This window comes from Coloeus monedula (genome assembly GCF_965178545.1).
Source record: "Coloeus monedula genome assembly, chromosome: 1".
In the NCBI taxonomy this organism is placed as follows: Eukaryota; Metazoa; Chordata; class Aves; order Passeriformes; family Corvidae; genus Coloeus; species Coloeus monedula.
The window spans coordinates 34,478,134-34,495,871 of record NC_138781.1 but is presented as its reverse complement, the minus strand read 5'-3'; the positions used below and the strand labels follow the sequence as shown (position 1 = coordinate 34,495,871).

At 36.7% G+C, this 17,738-nt stretch overlaps 1 protein-coding gene across 1 annotated transcript in view; it reads left to right on the top strand.

The window, feature by feature from the left end:
• HIBADH (3-hydroxyisobutyrate dehydrogenase) overlaps positions 1 to 17,738 on the top strand; it is an 86,421-nt gene that overhangs the window by 27,732 nt on the left and 40,951 nt on the right. The gene's annotated exons all lie outside the window — the stretch shown is intronic.

The window sequence follows — 17,738 nt, the reverse complement described above, 5'->3', positions numbered from 1 at the left end:
TTGAAGGTCTTCTCCATCTTGCTTTCTTCTGTCTAATTCCAGAGGTTAATGAATTCATAGGTCAAACATTCCAAATCTTGAATGTTTTAAGGACAATTCATTTTAAATTTTATGAGTCTATTTTTAGTTTGTTGGTATTAACATTTAAAAGCACTGAAGACTAAAAGTTTGGTATCACTTAAAACCTGCTATTTTCAGCTTTGGACCCTGGAAACAGAAGCCTACAAAAACAGTAAATGTCACAAGACATGATTAGTTGATTGCTATCAAAATATATTTTAATAACATTTTCCCTGGTATCCCTTTATTGCTAAGGATCAAGAACTATAAGCTATATGCAGTCAGGGCAAACAAAATAATTAGAAATACCTTAATAGAACTTATCTATAAAGCTCCAATTGAGCACATAACGCTTAGACATCTGCTTAAGTCTATCCAGTTGAATGGGAATTTAGTGCAAGTTGAAGAGCTGTGTCCTTGGTGTCTGCTAAGTGTCTGTGGGGTAATCTCTGTCTTACACTACTGAGCTGTTGTCTTTCAAACTCCAAGGTTGCAAAGCGCTGTGTAGAGCTGACATCCTGGGCATGATTTGACTGGACTTTTCATGCAACTATAAGCTAATTCTTTTATTTATTTGGCAATATCCTTCATCCCCAACTAAACATACAGGATTTTTTTATTTGGTGTCACCTATGCTCAAGGTTTTATTGTTTGCTATTTCCAGCAGCTAACCTTGTTGATATATTATTTAAACCCTGTTGAAATATAACTTAGTAGAATGACTTTCTGCCTTTCTTGGAAATGAGATCGTATTGAATTAAATTATTTATGGTTATTTTCAAAGCACATCTGCAAACATGACCTTGAAACAGAACTAAGTATTTAGGCTTTGCAAGTTATGTTTCATTACTACTCTATTTCTGTATCTTCAGCACAGCAATGGTTGACTCACTTTAAATTGTATCCCTCACTTCCTAACCTTCTAGTTGAAGCAGAAATAATGTCCATTTTTGTTCTCCCTTCATCGCTCTAGGAGGTATATTGCTGTTTCTCACAGGGCCACAGCTGGGAGCGATCATTCTTGAATCTCTATCACTTTATTCTCGATCAGCTTCCACACTAGTGATGAAATAAGACACATTTTCTAAATTCAAGGTGTTGCTCTGGATTTCCAATGACAAAATATACAGTATTTTGGTGGGAAAGGAGAATTGAGGAGGTTTATTAGCTGAAAGGTACTTTTCTCTAAGTACCTTGCATGGATTGCAGTTGGAAAGGAGTGTTTCTTTTATTGATGCATGGCTTTAACACAGAGTTTTAACTGTTCCTAATGCTGGTGTGGGTTATTGAAACACTGAAACTTTGCAACTTTGTCAAGAGTTACTGGAGTATGCCCCTGTGCTGGCAGCTCTTACTAAGAAGGTAACTACCTGTGTTTGGTCACCTCTGTGTGTTGCTTCCCGAAGCTGATGTGTTTATGGAGGGCAATACCGCTTGGATACCTTAGAACTCTGGAGCTAATTTGTGCAGACCATCATTACTTTGCCTCTCCAATCAGATACTTCTTAGGGAAGCCAAGAAGTTTAATTGTCACGATGAATATGTACTTACTGTGATGATAGAGCTCCATAGGTTTTATGTATTTAACTAAACATGGAAATTAAGCTTTGGGAGGGAAAAAATAAGCTGTAAAAGTCACAGTTCAGCCATGAACAGTAGTGTTGCACATGGGTCAACATTTTTCTTTTCCTTAAAAACAACCAAAAGCAAACAAACTAAAAAATGGCCAGAAAGTTGTAAACATGCTCCCAAAAAAAAAAAAGCTTCTGGTTTTCCTTTTTGTGTTTTAATTTTCATATATTTGTGAAAACCTCTGAAATTTTTCCCAGTATTTAGAAATTGTCAATATTGGCTCACAACTTAACCTGTGTTTTGTTGTACATGGACACTATACAAGGATTTGCGAAAGTGTACAAGTGTTTCACTTTCAAAAGTGTTCCTGTTAACTTCAGTGGGAGATTATTGCAAAAAATAAAACCTGTGGCTTAAATTTGAAGTTACAGGAAAGACATACAATAAATCTGATGTATTTAATTGATGATAATTAAAATGCTGTCAAAAAATTTAAAGAACTGCTGCTCCTTCCTCCTTAAATTGACTCCATGTACAGCTCAGTCAGCAGCAACTTCTTACTCAGAGCTTCTTAATGAGCAGAAATGTTTCAAAATTAGTTTTGTGGACTTTTTTGTTGCTTTCCCTAGTACTGTGTTACATTTGAGATCTCTTATTCACATAGAAATGTAAATAAGGATCTAATTGCAGTTCTTCGCTTAATATTAAGCCCAATACTTGGCATAAGGTTTGTCATAAAGTTTTCTTTTCTCTGCTTTGCCATGACCTTAACTTGACCTAAAATGACTAATTTTTGTAGGGATTGCAGTGTCTCAGGCTCAGAAGGGTCCTTGTCTGTCACTTGGTGGCTGCTTGACATGTATGTGTTTTGCATGACATCACAGTGTCTGTACTACCAGTTCCTAACAAAGACAGAAGAACTAGTTCCATGTGTTTTAATGCACTTTGCACTTACATGCTTCCATGTACTCAGTGGAGTAGCAGAGACATCTAAGACATGGTGTTCTTCTTTCTAAATTATATACACTGGAAATACAGTAGGTTTAACATATCTCTGTCTGTTTCATTAGAAATCCCTATAAAATACTAATCATAATTCACATTCCCTCATTCTTTCCACATTTGGGGGTATTACCTGGCTTTGGAATAGCCAGCTGTCTCAAACACTATCCGCATTTTTAAAGGAATAAGAAGTCTTGGCAGACACTGGAACAATTAATTGGCTTTTTCAGCCAAGTCAGGTTAGGAAAGTATTTTGTGGGGAGGGGGTTGGGTGGGAGGGGAATACGACGTCCTGGTTTCAAGTCTGAGTTCTATTAACTCTTTACGAATGGTAGTCAGACTTCTTGCTAAGCACAGTTTTCGCCATCTCTGACTTTTGTGGAATGTATTTAAGTGAAAAGTTTCTAATACACATGACAAATATGCTTTATTAGACGGAGTTGCCTGGCATGAAGTGGAAAGTGCTAAATTTAAATCATGACTGATTTAAAAATCTCTGAGGTGAAATAAACCTTCGAATATGTATTAAAGAAGTCTAACCTCCTCTAGTATATATATGTTTAGAAAAGAATGAAAAAGGTGGCGTCTGAGGCACAGGATGATGATACCTTCCTGTTGAGTTAGAGTGAAATATTTCCATGCTGGACTTGCTCACTACATTCAACATCTTGACTTACCCATGGATGCTTGGTTAATATTTAATTTCCAGCTCCATAGCTTTGTTTATTTTCATTCCAAAAACAGAACAAGTACTAAACATCAGATTTTAATTATATGTATGCCCTTGCATTCCTGAAATGTTTTGTTTGAAATATTGGAACTGTCACGCAGTCTGCTTTTTCACAATTCTGTGTACATTTTGGTGCCAGTGGATCAATTTATAGCAAAGAATTTTCAATGCAGTTGCTTTTAACAGTTGGCTGCCCTTGTTCTGAAGACTGTTTGTTTGTTTGTTTCAGTTGTCCTTTATGGAGTAAACTACTAGTAGTTTAGACTGGAAACTGTAAAGTTAAACTTTTTGGAATTGTTACTGCCCCAAGTGGGAATATAAACCATATTGAACAAAATTTATTTAGCCTATTAAAAAGTCAGCCTAAAACTACATTTAATTAGTTTACACTATTACATCACTTCTAGTGGGGAGTAGAACTTAGGCAGAGTAAAAGGAGCTCTATCAGGTGAGCTGACTGTGGCCCATATGGGGCTTTAAGATAATGATGAGTTTAAATTTCCTCTTAGAGCTAAGTGAGAATAAAACTGGAGGCAATAAATACTCTTGGCCAAAGCCATTAAATGAAAAAGCTGGGAATTCTCCAGCTCTTGACTTAAATTGTTTGTTTATCAGCTGGCGCCTAGTCTGGAGTCAAGAGCTGGAGATTTCTATCTGTGACAGAACTTTGAAAATCTTGCAGGACACTTTCATTTTAACTTAAGGTAACTTGAGTTTATAGCTTTGGCTTTAAAGATTACTAATGATTTACTCATTTCCTTACCATTTAACCAGAGAGGACTTTTTCCCAGGAAGGGATCTGTGTTTATTTAGGGCCTTTGTCTGCGGAGGGATTAAAAGGCAGCCCACCAGCATTGTGAACTTGATGGTAATAAAAGGTCACCAACACACACCATAAAAACGTTCTTACTATGGAATTAATTATACAGTGTAATTTTACAAAGCATTTCAGTAACCCTTCTTTTAGACTTCTGCTGTATTTGATTTTTCCCCAAGCAGGGAAAAATTCAATGTTAGGCATTTATTGTGTGAATTAGACCCTGTGTGTATGTGTGCAACCCTTTACAGTGTAATATACTCATCAGCAAGTTCAACTCACAACTGAAATCAATTGTAAAATTCCAGTTGAAGTTGGTTCTCGACATGTGAACTCTAAAAATTGAAATACTGTGCACTGGGAGCAACAGAATAAAAAAAAGACTTGTTAGCTAAGAAATGCAAATGATTAACTTAAACTTGTTGCCATGGTTGGCATTTTTATAGAATATTGCATATTTTCCAAGCCATTAAGCACTGTTCAAACTGCATCCTGTTATTTTTTCTAAGCCACCAGGTGGCGTTGCAGCCCAGTCTGCTCAAAATTGGCAATTTATAAAGATTTGTATGGAAGGCATTTCCTCCCTTCACCCTATTAATATGCCCTAAATATTAGGGCTTAATTTAGAATATCTTATCTTGATGTCTAATATTCCTAAAACCCAGACTGATTTAATTCTAGATTTTTTTTTCCAGTGGTAAAAGCATTAAAGATGTCACGTTAGGGTATCAACAGAACATTTTTTGCTTTGGTAACATGATAGCAATAGAATTATGTTCCTATTTCATGAATTATCTTAAATTCATCCACAGTGAAGGTCACAATAATTTCTGAAAAGCTGTGGAGTGGACAGGCGTAGAAGAACACAGAATCCGTGTGGTTTTCTGTATCGAAGGCAAAGATATCTTGCTGTATTCTAGATAGAGATGAAAAAATACAATTATAAAGTTGGGGTTTTTTTCATCTTTTGCATTATAAAGATATCCTTCCTCCATTTCCCATTACCAATTTTGAATTACCCATTTAATCATGCCCTCCATACTCTTATAAATGGACAAAAGAAAACATGTACCCATGAAAGTCATATTTTACCAATTAAAGAACTTATTAAATAGCTATTAACGTGTATCATGTAGCCCGTTCGACAAATTTAATGTAACAACATTGTCAACAAAACCATAATAAATCTCTAATTTGATTAAGGGGGATTTTTCCCCTCAATTTTCTATTTTTTGAATATGCTTTCTCCTTAGAGGTATGAATGTAAAGCGCTAATGAAGTAATTTATCCAGAGTTTTACTAAGTGTCACTCCTCTTGAGCTGGTGCCCTTTCACTTCGCCCATTAAATGGGCATCACCCATTTTTAGGAATGTGTATGTTTTCAAAGTAAGTGTCTCTGACCTCCCACCTTGTCGAAATCTGAACATACATGTTTTGCTATAGTCTGAGTATCTGAGATGCAGCATAACTGTGATACTAAAAATTCAGATACTAAGCAAATAAGCAAAACCCCATGTGGTAATTTAGGTAATGCTTTCAGTAAATCATACTTTAACACGTATTTCTTCACTAAGAAAAGTAGTAGAATAGGTAATTGAGGCTTTTGACCCTGGATATTAAACTTTTAAACTTGATACAACAGTCTCCCTCTAAGCTTTGTTGTATACTGATATTGCTACTTACTTAACATCAAAAAGCTGTGGTAGTTTGCCTTTATAGATTGCGCCTGTGTTCTGGAATTGCCTCCTGCTGTCCTTGAACTGTTTCTTAGTTTAACGTGTTAGATTTTCTCATCAAAGCTTTTAAGCATGATGTTTAGTTAACACTTGTTCTATCAAATCTGATACAGTAGACTGGTTTGGAATAAAACTGTTATTTTCATTAACAAACACGATAGCTTGACGGGCCTCTTTCCCAGCACATCATGGGTTTTTTGGGTAATGATATGCACATGCAGATTTTACATCGCATGTAATCTTTGTGTCTGCCCAGTTCACAGTCATTGCTCTAGGACTAGAGTAAATGACTGGTTTTTGCCAAGATTCCTAAAGTAAACTGGCCTCATTAAAAATAATGGTTGCTGAGGAAGGAATCTCTGTAAGCTGAAGCAGTTTGCTTTTAGACCTGTTTCACCATAACAGAGCTTTAATTCCCTGTCTATAGTTCAGTTCAGTGTGACACCACTTCTGCTGAGAGCCGCTATGGGATTCACAGCACAGAAATGAAAAACAAGAATGTCTGGACAAAGGAAAAAAAACAGATAGAATAATTAGTATCCATTAAAGATTCTATGCATTGCTTGAGGTAGCTAGATAAAAAATTGGGGAATGGGGAAAGAAAGGATAAGAACAAAACAATAAAATGTCTTTTAATGACTTCAGAAAACAAAAATTCTCTTAGACTTTTCATTTGACTTGAGTGTGTGTGTGTGTGTGTGTGTGTGTGTGTGTATACCTAGTGTGTCAAAACTATGGAAACATTGTGTATTGCTTTACCTGTTTTTAAAACAGTTTGAGAAACTTACTCAATAGCAAATTCAATACAAGCATATAATGGGAGTATATAATGTTCAATTACTGTAATCACTTACAGTTACAGTCATTTTAGAGTGGCTAGATTTTATAGTATTTGTGTTCTTACTGCTTTAAACTTTATAAGAGTTATTTCCTACATAGATGCTTCTATTTTTTTCATCCTTCTGTTTGTGAACAGCTTTAGCTTCAGTCAGTAAAAATACAAATGCTTAAATATGTAGCACATGGTCTTAAGAAAATTTGAAAAATTTTTGGCTGCTTTCTTGTCAAAAATTGGGGGTTTTTAAGATACATCTACATGTGTAGAAAGCATGTGCATATGTTCCTAGTAATATTTTGTTTCTACTCTACATGACGTTTCAAAAGATACAGAAAGACGTTTTCTTAAGGAGGAAAAATGTCTTTGTATTCCAAAAAAGTGTCAGATTAGTAGCAGATGTACTGGATGTACTACTAAAATAAAGACAAAATCCAATTTTTTATTTTATTTAATTTTTAAAAACAAACACTAGTTAGTGGCAAAGTAAAGGTACCACACTAATGATAACACATGAAACTTCTAACCTCTGGTTTATACTCCAGCTCATACCTGGTTGGAAGTAAATATCGAGGAAGAAATTTAAACTGCTTCTTCAGAAAAACATCCTCAAGCTTTAAAGTAGATGCCTTGGACCATTATTTTTAGCATTTTCTGGGACTAGAGAATTATCATTTCATAAATTGGGTGTAAAATAGATAAATAAGGAGATTGCAAGGTATAATGAATCAGGACTGAGAACAGGTAAGAGCAGTATCTTCAAGAAGTGTAAGAACTTCTCAAAGGTCAGTGCTGTTACTCATTTCAAAAGTCTTTGTCCTGTTGTTATACCTGTACCTTTGCTCAGGGCTGTGCCTGTCCGGATGAAGTGTGACAAGATTGCAGAACTTCTCCCTGCCAGGACACTGAGTGACTAATAAGAAAAGCTCTTTTGTGGGAAAGTGGGGTGTAGGCTGAAGTGTTTGTGAAACGTGGTTGCAATGCTGAACAGTGAGGGAAACATGGCTGTTGGAGCATTCAAGAGCAATAGGAAAATAAAATCCTAATTCTTTCATGGTCTTCCTGTGCCCACCTCATTGGACAAGAAGGAAAAAAGAGAAGGTGTCAGACAAGATCTTTTATGTGTGTGCTTTGTTGTCTGTTTCAGATTATTACTCTATTAATAAAACTGAAAAATAACCAACCAACTTGTTAGAGCAACAGGTGAGGGATTTCCTCTAATGGAGGAATAATACACATCCTGGAAGAGCATGCATTTCTCTGCTGGTTTGTGAACAATGTGGCTGATACAAATGCTTTGGGTATTTTTTTTTTTCGTTCTTAAAAATAAAACACCTCTTAAATAAGGTGACAACCAGCAAGCTGAAAACATTCAGTCTTGAAATTTTAAATGCATCTTTGCTTGTTCCTACTTTGACTTTTTTAATGACTTCAGAAATCATGTTTAAAGCAAGTAATAGTGTACATGAATTGTTTAAAGTTCTCACCTGTGGACTGTATACTTTTCAGGTGCTAGTAGATAGGACATGCTAAATAGCATGGGTGTGCACATTTATATCTGTGTTCTTTTCTCTTATCTTACAGTGCCCTACTTTACATATCAGAAATCGCCCAATAAAATGAACAACAAAATTTCCTTACAACAACAAGAACCGAAAATAACCATTTTATAATGCCAATGAGATAGCTGACTCTGTGTGTTATTGGGTAATAAGATATTCTCAAATGTGTTTACTGCATTCAGCCCTCAACACAAATATGTATTGAAGCCATAAAATGAGAATAATTGTAGTAGCATACGCCTTACCTTCTTGCTGAATTATTTCTATTGCATTAATGATTATGTAGGGAAATAATTTTTGTTGCTACTGTAAAACTTTATAGAAAGGAGAATTAATAGATTTTCAGTTTGTCAGTAACTTTGCGATCTCAAATTTTGTGTTTGTGTAAAATCATTTAATGGTTAAAAGTTGAAGCGCTACAAGGTCTCAAAAGAATGAGACAGCTTTGAAATTATTTATATATTAATAATGCTTCTGTTATATTTATAATGTATAGTATTATAGGAAACTCAGATTAATATGATAGGACAGTGGAAAAAATACTTGTCACCATTCTTTTGCAAAAATGACATTCTTTGTCAGTTCCTCAAAGTGTGTTGAATGAGGGTGATCATGTTTTAAATATAGTATAAACACTTCCATGTTTTTTAGTAGTGCCAGGTACATTTTTAGATAAAAAATCATTTCTTTTTAGTTTAAAAAAATATTTTATCTGTATTGCTAGACTGTAGGAAGCTTGTTATTTTGATGGTTTTAAAGAAAAATTAGCCAGCATTTGCATCTTACACATTAGATGAAATCACATGAAATCATCATGCTATGTCACAGAATTAGATTTTATTATTTAATACTTAACAATCTTCCTTATGTTTTTCTAGGCTGTCTCACCTCACTGTAGAATGCGTCTATGTTTGTCTGTTAACCTTATATTTCTTTTGAGTGACATACACATGTCCTGTATTATGAAAATAACCTGTATCCTTTGAAGACCAATAGAGTAAGAGTAATCTACAGGAGGAGTACCAAAGAGTAGGAGTAACCAGTACTTTCTCTCAGTTGCTGTCTTCTGGTTCCTTCCCGTCCATACCTTGGATAGAGCTGTAGATACCAAATGGCACTGAGATACTGAACAGTGTGGTTTTATTCTGACAGCCCAGTTTGAATGTCTGGGGCCATGGATGTGTATGCTGAAAAAAGTGAGGATAGAAAGGTGTGTGCTTCCCAATAAAACTGAATAGGCAAGTAAGGTGTTGGCGATTGTTCCGGAGGAAGAACATTCTCTGAAGGCAGGAAGTCAAAAAGCAGGGAGAAATAGGAGTGTCCTAGAAAGCTTAGCTTAGCCTAAAACTTTCTCATTAAATTTCTTGAGGAGAGAGGAGTACTCAACTTTTATGGGGGAAATTTTTTCTGGAAGTGAGAGCAGTGGGCTGAAGATGCTGCTTTGCTTCCTATGGTTTTCTTCATGTCATCTCTGAAGCATGCAGTTCTTCTAGAGAGGTATGCTCTGAAGAAGAATATTTAAGTAGAAAATGCCGTAATGAGTATTGGGGGAAGAGTGTGACACTGCTGGACTGTGGACTGCCAAAAAACCCCCGAATCCTGAAGTGTCTTCCATGCAGGTAAGATGGATCCAGGGTTACTAAATGGAACCAGGAAAGCAGTCACAGGGGAGAGAGGGGACTGTATGCAGATGGGTGCTGGCTTGGACAGCTCTCTACAGATTAACTCCAAGTGCCCAAGGGTTTATGTCTCTCACCAAATGAAGAATGGGACGTTTTTGCATCTTGTTTTTCTGGGAGGAGTTTGTCTGAATGAGTATATTGTGCCATAAAGGAATAGCTTCATTAATGCTAAACTTGCTTTGGCTAATAGAAAAACTACAGACCTATTGGATAAGAATATGATCTCCTCGGGGCTTAGCCATGGGCACAAACAACCTGAGAAAACATTGCACAAAACCAGAAAATCTAGAAAGCACGATTCATTAGCACATTCCAGACTGCTTCTTGCATGCCAAGGCTGTTCTGAAATCTGGTCTATTTAAGGGGGATGTTTCTGTCACTCATTGGGAAGGAAATAGAGCATACTGTCCTGGTGTCTCATTTTCTGAGAATTCCTGGTTTATAGGGATGTCTGGAGGTCCTCTAGTCCAGCCTCCCCCTTGAAGAAAGACTGTTGCCAAGATTGGATGATGTAGGCTGTTGTTTTCTTACGCCAAGTCTTGAAAATCTTCAGGGATGGAGATTCCACCACCCTTGTCTGGTTAACGAGCTTCAGTGACAAACTCTGTTCCCAGCAAAGAGGTTTTGTAGCCAGCATGCAGAGGTCAGATACAGATGCCAGAGTTATATCTCAGAATTCTAGGGAAAAGAAGAATGAAAATTCTGTAGATATACTTTTTTAATCAGTCCTGATATTTTTGAGGTGTGACAGGTACGAAAATTCTGTGTCTTGTTTCATAAACACTGTAGTCTAGATGTATTGTTGGACTTTTAAACATAACAGTTCTGAGAGTCTCAGAATTGGTCTAAAAATATGAAACAGTGCCAGTGATCCAAAGATATATGTAGCTGAACCTAAGATTCTCGTTTTCTAAGTAGTTTTGAAAATAGGCTTTCCATGTCAAGTTGTGTTTGGGATCTAGAATTTGGACAAATGGATACTTGATCCTGTAATTTCTTTGATCATGTGCTTTTCACTGCATGGATTCAGTCACAAGTATGGTGGCTTGTCTGTTTGGATAGATAGTGCCAAAGCCAGAGAAAAGTGACTAGGCAGTATAATTCTTTTTCTAACTCTGCAGTCGACAGTGAACTGTTGACATATTTAGTCAGTCACCTCCTCAGATGCATCTCTGAAAATGAAAAGGGATGATACAATCAGAACATCTATAGCAAACCCATGACAAAGCATTTGTTAAGTGGATCTTTTATTGCTTGGCTATCTGTAATGATTTCTTAGAGATGGGTCATTTTATCACAAGGAAAAAAGCTTCTATTCTTCTTGGATTGGTTTTTTTTTGTGTGTGTGTGCTAGCATTAATAAGTCCTGGGAATTCCTTAGTAGTGGAAGCCTAATAATTATCTCTTTGCTGTCAAAGGGCTAGTCTAGTTGATGCTCAGTTTTTGCAATGTCTAGTGTCAAGGTTCTATACCAGTAATTAGTACCAACACTTCCCACATTCCGAATTTATGGCACTCTGACCACATTTTTACATATGTTGAGGGATACTTCAGTAACCCTCTTAACATGAAGATATTAAGAAATATGCTCTGTTTTCTCTCCCTAGAAATTTAGTTTGCTGCATTTTTGTTTTTTGCTCTCTGGCAGCAAGTGTAATTAGATCAAATTGTGTTACTCTGCAGTGCTTTTCATTATAAGTGATTTTTAAAAGAAGTGTCCTTGACATCCTGCCAATATCATGTGGAAATGCAAAATAACTTCTGTTGAAGATGTTTTTCAGTTTTACAAGATATGGAGTGGGCAGATAAAATGAAATCACTGGCCTGGAGGTCTGCTGGAATGCAAGTACATTATTGATATTAAGCATTTGACCTTAAGGTATCCTAGGAATGAATGAACAAATAAACAACTTTTTTCATTAACTGATTAATCAATGAAAGTTGGATACAAATACTATTTCAGAGGTATCTGTAAGCACTTGTAATAGGGTCTCAGAAATTAGTTTCTGGTAATTTCTGACTGAATTAGAGTGAAATGATTTTAAGAACCTATTTTGAAAAGTGCATAGCAGAAACACTGCAGCACACATGGATGTGTTATCATTCCAGCCAGTACCAATGTATTTTGCTACAGGTCAGATAGTCAAGCCGTTTTCTGATTATGAGCAGTACATGAAGCATAAGAGCTATAAATTCTTAGGCCTAAATTGTAAATTTCATGTATAAAACTCCTATATATGTAACTGAGCTGTTTCTGCTTTGCTTTTAAAGCAAACAGCAGGTACAAGAAACGTCTTTATTTGAACCTTACTTAGTTTATAAGGGATTATTTTTATTTGTATGTGAGGAAAACCACACAATCTATTGTAGCTTGGAATGCATTGTAGTTAGTGAGTGACTTCCTGTTACTTTCTTTAATTTTCTTTTCACCAGATTGAAATCCAGTAACTGCCATACAGTTTCCATAATTTGCATACATATATCTACTTTTGGTCAGTGGTAGATGATACTTGTTGGAGGCTGTATTTATCAATGGAAGGGAATGTCTCTTGGATAGCTAGATCCTCAAGTAGGAATATTTCCAGAAAAAAATTGTATAGATGGTGAAATCACCTTAGGTCAAGAGGGACTAATGCAGTGGGGTAATATTGGGAGAGGAATGGCCTTGTCTGCTGACAGTGTGTTACACTACTACATAATTTTGAGGTGTGTCTGGGTGTTGTTTGGAGTTTCTGCATGGTGCTGTGTGGTGGGGATTTTTTGTCTGTGGCTCTGATGGACCTTGCTCTTTCTTTGTCATCATCTGTCCTCTGTGACATGGGAGTTCTGGCCTGATTGTGTCTGCAGTGTGTTATTACAGTGCATCCGAAACCCAGCAAACAGGCACTAGTTTCTAGTTTCTGGCTAGCCACACAATGGGTGTATATGTTCTACTTCCAGAGATTTGGAAGGATATGGTAGCTCTGACCGTGTCCTTCACTTGTCTCCTCCTCTGCACTCATGCCATGGATTGCAAGTTCTCCGGATAACTACTTGTTGCTAGTGGCATTCATTTTCAGTCAGGTGTATTTGATTTGAGCACTGGTTTTAGTTTACCTCCTTTTGAGAAAGGTGAGTGATTGTCAAGAATAAATAAAAAGAAAATGTGGTTCTGAGCTTCCCTTCGCATATTTCTGATGCTTCAGCCTGTGCTATTCCATTGGCTTTCCTACAGATCATAAATACTGTTTAAGTGAGAGTTTTAAAGAATGATATTTAACATCTTATTTAAATGATTAGTGCTTCATTATTCACTAAAAAGCCTAAGAATGTCAGGAGGTAAGGATTAAATTCATGGGTCTTCTCCAACTCCAGAGCTAAAGTACAGATCATAGAGATGGTTTTTCATACCTTGTGATGAAAAGAGTTGATGTCTATCTGGTTTGATGACATCAGTACAGTTTGTTGTCATGGGAAATAATTTCCCCAGCAAATCTGTAGGAAGGAACCTGTGTGCCTCTTCAGGTTAATGAAAGTGCTATGCATAGATATGGAGATTACTCTTGGAGTTGCCAGTAAAGAAAACTTTAAGGGTTTGAAAATGTTTCTGGAGAAGTACTGCTTGGGTAAATGTTGTTACTCACTGGGGTGATGAATCTTAAGGGATATTTCACTTCATTCCATCTGACATAGCCTCCAGTTCTGGTACCTGAGTTTAGCAGTATTTCCAGAATACCAAGAGCTCAAGCACCCTTCTTTACATAATTCATAGTTTTATTGTAAGAGCTAAGGTGACTTTACCAAAGTTCATCTACTCCCTTCTCTGGTGGCTGGGGAGATTTTTATGGAAACACTCCCAAGGGTTCCGTTTTTTGGCATTGACCCTACGTTATCACCAAGAGCAGCACTATCAGCTTTCAGTCTTTAAACATGAGAGAAGTAGGTTCCGTATGAAGGAGATTCAGAATGTTGTTCTAAAGAATGAAGGGAAATATGTAATTAATAAAACGTTCATTTCCAATTCCATCTCTGTCCTTGGTTGGAGTGCTGGAGTGTGTTTGTTCTATTATTGTCCTCTTGTACTTGCTGCAATTGCTAGATAGCCAGTGCAGCTTTGGGGGGCTGGCCAGAGCAGCTGTTACTCTGAATAGATCCCTCAGCTAATACAGCTAGGAGCAGAGGTTTGATCAAGATAAACAAGATGACAGAGTGATAGGACAAAAGGGCTGCTCTAGTGAAAGGGGCCATATCAGACCAGCATTATGGGGGCCTGTTGCAGTAGGGGCCTGGGGAGAATTGCAGGAGCATGGCACATCGTTCATTGTGTGGTTCTGTCCCAAACCTATGACCCACTGTGTATTCAGCAGAATGTTTTAAGGGAGTGCATTAGGCAGCAAGAAATTCAATACAGTCATTCCTGCTTTGAAGCCTGATGTAGGATTTCCTTTTGCTTGGAAGCTGATGCAGCAGGCTGTACCACACTAGCAGAGTGGAAGCAGCAAGGAAGGAAAAACTGCTTGTAACCTGTAGCAAAGCTAATTGAGAAGAGGGCATTCAAGGGGCCAGAAGGAAGCATTCTTTATCTAGAATGACTGAAAATTATGATTAAAATGTTCCTGTCTCTCATTCCATAAAATTGAATTCTCTGATGCACCATTCCCCCATCTTTTTTATTTTTTTCCCCTTCTGTGTTATCTTATCTGTGGTATTGCTGTCACTTTGATGGTTTAATTGTACATGTCTCTTGACCTCTTTAATGATAGCCTTCTGTTGGGCCACTCTTCTTTGCCTTGACCAGGTGGCCAAATGGCATCATCTTACATTCTTCAAGTGAAGTGTTTCAAGGGAAACGGTTCTCTCATGCAAGAAATACTTCCTATTGTATAAATCTCCCTCCTTGGTCTCCTTGGGTCTCCTATTTGTGACATGGGTCTCCTGTGTCTCATTGTAACTGCATTTTCCTCCTCTCAGTCTCCTATTTGCAAGTCTGCTTCCAGCCATCTCTCTAGACTACAATCATCTTTTATTCCTCAGATTGGAGATTTTTTCCCCCATATTTGTCTCCTAACTCCTCAGTTTTGTGGCTCATAATCCCTTTTCTACAGTTCATCAAAAGTCTAATCCCTTTTCTACAGGTCATCAAAAGCAGATGCTGGGTTCAATGAAGAAACCAAGTTTCTTTTGCCATAAAGAAGATACCACTTGTTAGGACTGAAAAGTTAAAAAGTGTACTGGTAGTGACTTCACTTATATCTTCCTATTTAAATGGTTGAAATATAGGTCTCAGATAACAGCTTGTTTGGCCAAAGCAACCTTGGAGAGCAAAGTGTGACTTGTAGGTTTTGTTCAAACAACAAAAATAAATACTAAATCCAAATTTTTTAGGTTTAGTTAGCATAAACTTTTTTTTATATGAAACCTCAGAGACTATGTTTGCAGGAATTTTTGTTCCAGAGAATATGACTGAAATTGAAAAGGTGTGTTTATAATTGGCATCAGCCTCACAACTGGGCGACTTACCATTTGTAATTTTTCATGAAGGGAATAATCATACTTGTGGCTCACAATAATGCTTCCGTGTGTGCATATGTCTGTGCTTCCATGGTTTCTATCTTGATCAGAATTACAATTTTCTCAAGATAATTATCATAAGAAAACTAAATGCATTTTTAGTTAATTGTATTTTTGGTTGTGTCTGAAGTTGCACTTGCATGTCAGAGTATGTTGTGCTACATAAACAAGTGAGCTAGCTGTAAAAAGGAGCAGGAACTTTATGTTACTCTGGTTGTACAATTAGAGTTTGTGAGTTAATTTCTTTTGTAGTTGGCTCGTTTGTCTGACACAAAGTGCAGATTGTGTTATAGACATGCTCACAGCAGAAATCTAGTGACACTGGCATGAGGTTAAAAACTGGAAAATAATTCAGTATGATTATGAAGTTTTTATTACCCAGTCTGGATAATATATAAGTGTAAAATCAAAGAGCAGAGCCCAAAGCAATGAAAAATATGTGTACTTTTATGTTTCTTGCCTAAACATCCTTTTACAAAGTATTAAAGCAGTGGTAATAGTGCACTATTGCTGTGTCAAATTTATACAAATCAAAGTTTGGCACAGAAGTAAGTCAAGTTCAGAGTTTTACCAGGCAGATCTACATCAGTAGAGAATGCATCAAATATCCATCATCGTAGTACAGTCTGTATTCACAGAAAATCTGCGGAAACACACCTGTGGTAAATGTTCTTGTACATTTTAGTCTTTTTAAGTGCTCTTTTTATGTTGGTGGAATGACAATAAATGTGAATATCAAATTTTGTGGAGAAAAATGTGGGGAAAAAATTGTTCTGTGGACGTTCACCTAATGATAAAGGATGGAGCAACTTTTGATTCTTTTGCGTGTTAGAGTTTTGTCTGTCTTTTGGAGGGAGGAATTGTAAAATTTGGTTTTGTTTTCCTAATTGCACTGTCCAAGTAATTATTGTCCATTGCCACCATTTTACAGGTACCTCTGTTAGGCCATATCATTGCCTATGTCTGCAATTTTTTTTTTTTTTCTTTTCTTTCCAAAGTCTCAAGCCTACAGTTAATCTTTTGGCAAATTCTGTGAAATGTTGGGAAGTGTTTATTATTTATTCTTTTGCTTGGATCACATGTGATAAAGTCTTGTAGATTAACTATATTTGTGGGTTTTAGTGTGACTTGGATGGAAGCTTCCTATATGGAAATAACGGCTCCCATCTGTTTGGGAATAAATTGCTTGTCATAGTGTCTTTACAAGGTGAACACTTGTCACAGACATCCTTCTGTTTCTGCCTTGATTATATTTCTGACTTGACCACTTCAGTTTTCAGAACTGAAAGTTGCTGAAGAATGACCTTACAGTCTCCATTATTAATCTCATGTACATAAATAAATGGTTTTCACAGAAAACACTCAGCACTCTGCTTATAATGAGCTGAGGCAAGGAGAGTGCACATTCCTTCTTTCTTATTTTCTTCCTTTGGCCATGTTTTGATAGAAAAGGATACAATTTTATAAAAGCAGATAAGCTAGGTTTTTGCACCAAATTAAATACTGAATGAATTGCTTTCAGGTCTACACATACATGCTCTTCTTCTGGGCCCACTTGTTGTCTGCTCTTTTTGTTTGTGTATACATTTGGTCTACTCTTCATTCCTTTATAAGAACAGTCTCTGAGAAGAATTATGGTGGTTGCTGGGAATGTGGGAGGGATACAGCAGATACCAAACTGCTGATGTTTAAAAGCATCACAGCATTGCAGAAGCCAACTTTAGTGCAAAGGATCTCTTCTCTCTCAATAATATTCCAGTGAGCCCAGAAAAACCCTGTCTTGCATCAGTAAGCAACCTGATGACCCAGGCTGGGTAGCCAAAGTGAATTATTACAAAAAGGAGAGGACCAAATGTTTTCTGGCAACTTTACTAGACATAAAGGTTGCTTTTTTTAACCCTTTAAAATGCTCTTTAATCAGTGGCAGTGGCCATGGCCCTAAGTGAACCAATTCTGATCTAATGAGTGATTTACTTCTCTTAATCTCTCTGAGACCTGCTTCTGCTTTCAGAACAGGAAAACTACAGCTATCTTGTTCTTCCTTTCTGTTCTGCACCTTTTACTACCTCCTACCACTGTATGAATCTAGAAATATTATGGGTGGTAAGAGCTCCTTCCCACCTTGACAATTTCATCTCTACATTGGGAACTCATTATCTGGGACAAAAAAAAAAAAAAGCCATTTATGTCT